Source organism: Musca vetustissima, unplaced genomic scaffold, assembly GCF_032173495.1.
Source record: "Musca vetustissima isolate MV318-11 ecotype Yass unplaced genomic scaffold, APGP_CSIRO_Mvet_v1 utg69633, whole genome shotgun sequence".
Lineage (NCBI taxonomy): Eukaryota > Metazoa > Arthropoda > Insecta > Diptera > Muscidae > Musca > Musca vetustissima.
Window position 1 is genome coordinate 150,738 of NW_026875416.1, and position 7,085 is coordinate 157,822.

Genomic DNA, 7,085 nt, shown 5'->3' on the forward strand with positions numbered 1-7,085 from the left:
GGGTCCTTCCCAGTGCGTTTGCAATTTGGGGCATAGTCCTTTCTTTCGTTGTGGGTTGAACAATAGTACCAGTTGCCCTTCTTGAAACCCATCGGTATTTGCCGCTCGATCGTACCTTGCCTTCATGCGGTTGCTAACCATTTTTATTCGATGTCGGACTGCATCGTGGACTTTACTAAAAGAGTTTTGGCTGTCTTCATCTTGGTTCACATCGTCGTTTGGGGTAGCGCCGAATATCAAATCGCCAGGTAGCTTTAATTCATTTCCGAACAGAACTTTGGCTGGGGTCCGGGATGTGGAATCATGAATGGCCGATCTATAAGCCAATAAAAACTTTGGAATATGCTCATCCCAGTCTCGTTGGCCACTGTCCACCACTTTCCGTAGATGTTCTTCCAGGGTGCGATTGAATCTCTCCACCATGCCATCTGATTGTGGATGTAGGGGCGTCGTTCTGGTTTTCTTGATTCCGTAGGAGTCACACATTTCCTTGAAGATCGCTGATTCAAAATTCCTACCTTGATCGGAATGAACCTCAGATGGAACACCATAGCGACAAATCCAATTTTTGCTGAACACATCCACAATTGTCCTGGCTTCTTGATTTGGGATAGCATAAACCTCTGGCCATTTACTGAAGTAATCCATGACCACTAAGACATACCGGTTCCCAGAGTCGCTTGTGGGGAACGGTCCAGCTACATCCATTGCGATTCTTTCAAAAGGGGCTCCTGAATTATACTGCTGCATGTAGCCTCGACTCTTCCGTGTTGGACCTTTAGCTTTTATGCACCTTTCACAATTGGCGATCCAGTCGGCAATGGATTTTTGACAGCCGACCCAGTAGAATCTCTGCTTTACCTTTTCAGCGGTCTTTGCTATGCCAAGATGTCCTCCACTTGGCCCATCGTGAAACTCCGACAAGACATCTCTTATTTTGGAGTCTGGGACGACGATCAAGTTCCGGTGAGATTTACCGTCCTCACTTTCCCATTTGCGATATAGGCAGCCATCTTTTATAAGTAGACTGTCCCACTGGGCCCAATAGGATTTTAAAAGAGGGCTTTCGGAGGTAATTTCTTTACGACTAGGTCGCTTGCCCGTTTCAATGGCCGAAATTACTTTGCCCAGAATGGGATCTCTTCGTTGTTCCGTCGACCAATCTTCACCCGACTCAAACTGCAATAGTCGGACATCAACGATATTCTCCTTATTCTCAGCCTTTGAGCAATGCCTGCATTCTACCTTGCATGGCCGACGAGACAGGGCATCAGCATTACCGTGTTTTCCGCCTTTTCTGTGCTCGATTCTGAAATCATAACTCTGGAGCCTCTCGATCCAACGGGCTAGTTGACCTTCCGGATTCTTAAACCGCAGCAACCATTGGAGAGCAGCGTGGTCGGTCCTCAGCAGGAAATGCTGGCCATATAGGTATTTGTGGAAGTGTTTAACGCTCTCAAGGGCAGCAAGCAGCTCTCTCCTCGTCACACAGTAATTCCTCTCAGGCTTCGACAATGTCCGGCTGTAGTACCCGATGACTTTTTCCTGTCCGTCGATTTCCTGGGAAAGGACGCCACCGATGCCGCACGCACTTGCGTCTGTGTCCAGAGCAAACTTTCCGCCAGGTATAGGGTATGCCAAAATGGGGGCTCTGCATAGCATGTCTTTGAGTTTACTGAACGCCTCTTCTTGGTCGTTGCCCCACTGAAACCTCTGGCCTTTTTGCGTCAAGCGGTGTAGACAGGCGGCGATGTTGGCAAAATTTGGGACAAATCGACGGTAGTATGTGCAGAGACCCAGAAAGCTTCGCAGCTCATGGAGATTTCGGGGCTGCGGCCAATCTCTGACGGCTTGAATTTTCTCCTTATCCGTCGATATGCCCTCCGGCGTCACGTGGTGCCCCAGGAACTTCACCTCTCGTTGGAAGAGACTGCACTTCTTTGGGTTTAACTTGAGGCCTGAAGACGAAAGCTGCTGTAGAACATCCTTTAAGTTCTTGATGTGTTCGTCGAAGTTGCGTCCCATGACTATGATGTCATCCAGGTATATGAGGCACGACTTCCACTGCAGCCCTTTTAACACACGCTCCATCAGCCTTTCAAATGTAGCCGGGGCGTTGCAGAGTCCGAATGGCATGACATTGAACTGCCAGAGACCCCCATTAACGCCAAACGCTGTTTTCTCTTTATCTTTCTCGGCGATCTCTACTTGCCAGTACCCACTCTGCAGGTCGAGGGTGGAGAACCATGACGTCCCGGCTAATGTGTCCAATGTGTCGTCGATTCTTGGGAGAGGATAGCTGTCTTTCTTGGTGACATCATTCAACTTTCGGTAGTCCACACAAAATCGGGTGCTTCCGTCTTTCTTCTTGACCAATACCACTGGGGAGCACCATGGACTTGACGATGGTTCTATTACACCACTCTTTTCCATTTCACTTATCAGCTTCTGGACCTCGTCTCTTTTTGCCAGGGGAACACTTCTTGGAGGCTGTTTAATGGGTCTCGCGTCTGCTGTATTGATTTCATGCTTCACCACTGATGTTCTTCCTTGGTGCTCTTTTGTCAACGCAAAGGTAGAGGCATATTTCCATAATAGCTGCTTAGCCTTGTTCCTCTCGGAAGGTGATAATTGGTGTGTCCACTCTTTTATGTAGCCGTCGAGGTGCTTCTTCTCCATGGCTGCTGGCTTTTCGGTGCTAGTTTCCAAATTAACTACAGCTTCAGCTGGTGTGCATTGTCCAACATCGGAAAATTGGCAAATTTGCTCTTGCTTGTTTGACAGGTTCAAAACTCTAACAGGAATTAATCCGTCCTTGTTGCTTTTCACCAGGGCATTCGCTATTAGGATGTTACTGTTTCTGTTTTCTGCTGGTTCCACCACCCACAACTTCTCGGCTCCACAATCTCCATTCATTGGTACCCATATTATTGCTTCGGCACAGGGCGGTATTATCTCTGGATGGTCCGTAGTCAGACGTCTAATGGGTGTACTTTCATCGTAGCCCACGTTTAACGGAATTTCGACGTTAGACCAGGTCATTACACGCTCTTTCATATCCAGATTGATACCGAAGGCAATCATAAAATCTGCGCCTATTATCACTTCGTCTACGATATCGGCAACTATAAACTCGTAATTCACCGATTTATTGGCAATAGTTAGTCTCAGGGTAATCTTGCCGTGTACTGCCGCGGGCTCCCCCGTTGCTGTGCGCAGTCTGACTCCATTAAGTTGCGTTATTTTTCCCTTTACCAGATCTGATCTTATGATGGACTTTGATGCGCCAGTATCTAACGTCAGAACTCGCTTGTCACCATTGATGTACCCAGTTGTTGTTAGGTTGTGACTTTTCTGTTGTACTATTGCTATGGAGATTGTGGGGCCATCGTCGATGGGAGCCAGTTCATGCCCCGCTGGACTGGCTCGATTTAGTTTAACGGTGACTCATTGGTGGACTGTTGAGCCATTCTTCTACCATCTTTCGTTGGAGGTGGTGACGATGACCTGGATCGTTTGCGCTTAGCTCTGCATTCGCGCGCAATATGACCTGCTTTATCGCAGTTGTAGCATCTAACCCTGGGCTTAGTCATCCCTACTGATGACCTTGATCGAGTTAACGAGAGATTTGGTTTCGCAACCTTCGGTCTCCAGTTGGCGAATCTTGTGGGTCTGGGGCTTAACAATTATTCTTGCCGTCTCTTGGGCAAGGGCAAACGACACAGTTTCGGCAAACGACGCTTTTGGTGACGCATATGTTGCACATTTAATCTCAGGGTCACGTATGCCATTCACAAAGGTTTCGATTTTCATACGGTCCAGCAATGGGTGATTCTCTCCTGGATACGCCATTAGCACCAAACGTTCCACCTCAGCTGCAAAGTCTTGTAACGTCTCGTTTGCCCTCTGTACTTTTCCCCTTAGTTCCATAAGGTAGATGTTTTGTTTATGTTCGCCACCGTACTTACGTTCCAGTGCAGCAATAACATCTTCATAGTTGCTTCTAGAAGCGACAGGAATACTCTGTATAACATCAGCAGCACTGCCCTTCAATGCCAGAAGTAGTGCAACCGCTTTGTCGCTGTCGTTCCACGAATTTCTAGAAGCCACTGTCTCGAACTGTAACTTGAAAACATTGAATGACGTAGAGCCGTCGAATACAGGAGGTTTGATTTTTAGTGTGTTATCAGGAGCTCGCACCGGACCACCTTTAATTTCCAGTTCCGAAATTTTCTTCTCCAGATTCGTAAACCTGTGGTCGTGGGCCAGAAATTTCTCGTCAACCGACTGCACTTTCTTATCCAACTCTTTAATTTGGACCTCCACGGTTTCCACTCTCCTTCCAATAACTTCTGTAATGTTCTCGAGTTTCTCGTTCATTATTCTCGAATTTTCGTCAAACATTCTACAATTCTCTGCCTTGAGTTCATCTAACTTTCTGGAATTCTCTTCGAACATTCGTCTCGTGTTTTCTTCTAACTTTCTGGAATTCTCTTCGCTCCTTCTGGAATTTTCCTCAAACTTTCTGGCATTCTCTTCGAACATTCTTCTCGTGTTTTCTGCTAACATTCTGGAATTCTCTTGGAACATTTTAGCCAGCATTTCTCTTAAATCGTCACCCCTGGCAGCTACTGACGAGACTTCCCCACCGTTGGATTCGCCCATTTCCGATAAATCCACTTCATCCTTACTGTCAAACTCATATGTATCGATGTTCATACCACGGCGCTCGAACTCATCCAACAGACGTTTTTGTAGTTCAGCCTTGTTGCCAGTAGAGGACAATTCCAATTTATTTAGCTCCTTCTTCAAGTCTTCCACTCGTAGATCCTTAAACTTCATCGTAGTATTATCGTAATCTCACTTCCGACACCAATTGTTACGTTCTTGGGTTTTACTAAATCCCGTGTAGACGTTGTTTTATTTCCCGATACAATTCGTACCAAATAAAACGCAGGTTCTTTCGGATTACGATTATTACAATGATTTTATTCACACAACTTTACTTTGCACTTTACTTTACACGACGGTTTCAATTCGCGATCTGATTCACAACTGACTCACTGCCTTTCCATTCCCTCTATTTATATGAGCCCTGCCTGTCGCTACAGAAGTTTCTAGACGATCTGGTAACACCTAGATCACGAACAATCTACCAATGCAACAAACACATTGAGTAACAATAACAACAACAAACTTACTGAGTGAACAATAACAACAACAAACTTGAGTAAACAAACTTACAATAACAACAACACATATACAGGCGAGGGAATAACAAAGAAAGAGGAATAACAACAACACATATACAGGCGAGGGAATAAGAAAGAGGAATAACAACAACACATATACAGGCGAGGGAATAACAAAGAAAGAGGAATGACGTTTAACAAGAATTGTACGACAATAACAAAATAGAAAATGAAAGAGGAAATGGAAGGATGTAGAAAAATCTATACAGTGGTTGTTGTTGTGAAGTTATTCAAATAAACTGCGTAGTAGAAATTTACGTTACAATTCAAATTCTTAAATTAACGGAATTCATCTAAATTAACTTAAATCTAAAGTTATATTCGTAACAATATCTGTTATCAGGTTTCCATCTTTATCTGTACAGGAATGTGGCTGCACCAAAGCGTTCGGTTTGGTTTTTACTCGTTGGTAAAATTTCCGGACTTCCTTCGGACTCCGTTCTGACTCGATTTGCTCACGCTCACGTTTCTCTTCTCCCTATACGCTGCGTTTTTCACATCAGTAGCATTACGACACTCCTGATCGTACCATGGGTTTCTTGATGGTGGTTTTTGGAACCCGAGTGTTTCTTTTGCTGCAGTTTGTAGGGAGTGGGCAATTCTTTGCCATTGTGCTTCTATATTCATATCGGTACAGGAGTTTTTTTGTGAAACTGGTGGGTAAGTTGAGCGGAGTAGGCTTCTGCAATCTGTTGTGTTTGCAGTTTTCGATGTCGAGTTTCCGTGTTGTGTTAGATTGCACCTTTGCTGCTACATTAAGACGAGTGAGAACCTTGGCTGTCACAAGGTAATGTTCTGAATCGACATTCGCTCGTCGTATCGATCGAACGTCTATCACAACATAATCTATTTGATTTATCGTTGTTTGATATGGAGACGGATTTGAGTCTATATAATCATGTGTAAAGTTTAACTTATTTTCATTAAGCTATAGGACTCGAATAAATTTAGGTTTTGTATTTTTATATCTGAACCTCCACTAATTAGAAAAATCACTGTAAGTCCTTTTATTTTAATGGCAGGATTTTTTCCTTTAAAATTTCACACAGTAATTAAAATGCCATTCACTTGCCATTTTTATTGTCCTCAGTTATTTTCTTAGCATTCATTTTATTTCGCTACTAAGCAATTAACGAAAATCCCTAACTTTGAATATCAAGATAAACCAGAGAAAGACAGAGAGAGAGAGAGAGGGAGTGCATTAAGATAGAAGTATTTATGGGTTTTCGTGATGACACGATTCATAACGGCGACCATTGGGGGACATTTAACCCAGGTTATAGTCGTTAATCGCTGTTACCCTCAATTAGTGGCAGCACGTGATAAAGCTTAGGAGCATTTTGTAAGTGATGCCGTAAAGGGAGAGTGAGTGAGCGAGAGAGACAATTTGCAAATTACTAAACAGAAACAACAATGAGTGCAGAATAGGTCAACAACGTTAATTACAGGTCAAGTTTAAATAAAATATGGCACTTTGTTCCTTTTTATGTGTTAACGACTCCATTTATTATGAGAATACTTTTATAATTTATTTGTATTTATTAAAGTATGCGCGTGTGTACTTATGTCCACCTTTGTATACTTCAAAAATAAAAACGTTTGAAAATAATAGATTTATTATTTTCTAAAATGTCTTTTCCGTTGTTTCCTATTTGGGGAACAATGGGAAACACGTCGTCCAATGACCTGTCTCAAACAGTCTTAAAAGTCTGGCAGATTTGTCATTTTTGTTGACAGCAGATTGTCGCCTCACGTTTTAAACACGTCCGGGACAAACCTTCCCTGCACTGCTGTTCGTTTATTTTTGGTGAAGATGAAATATTTTCCAATCGA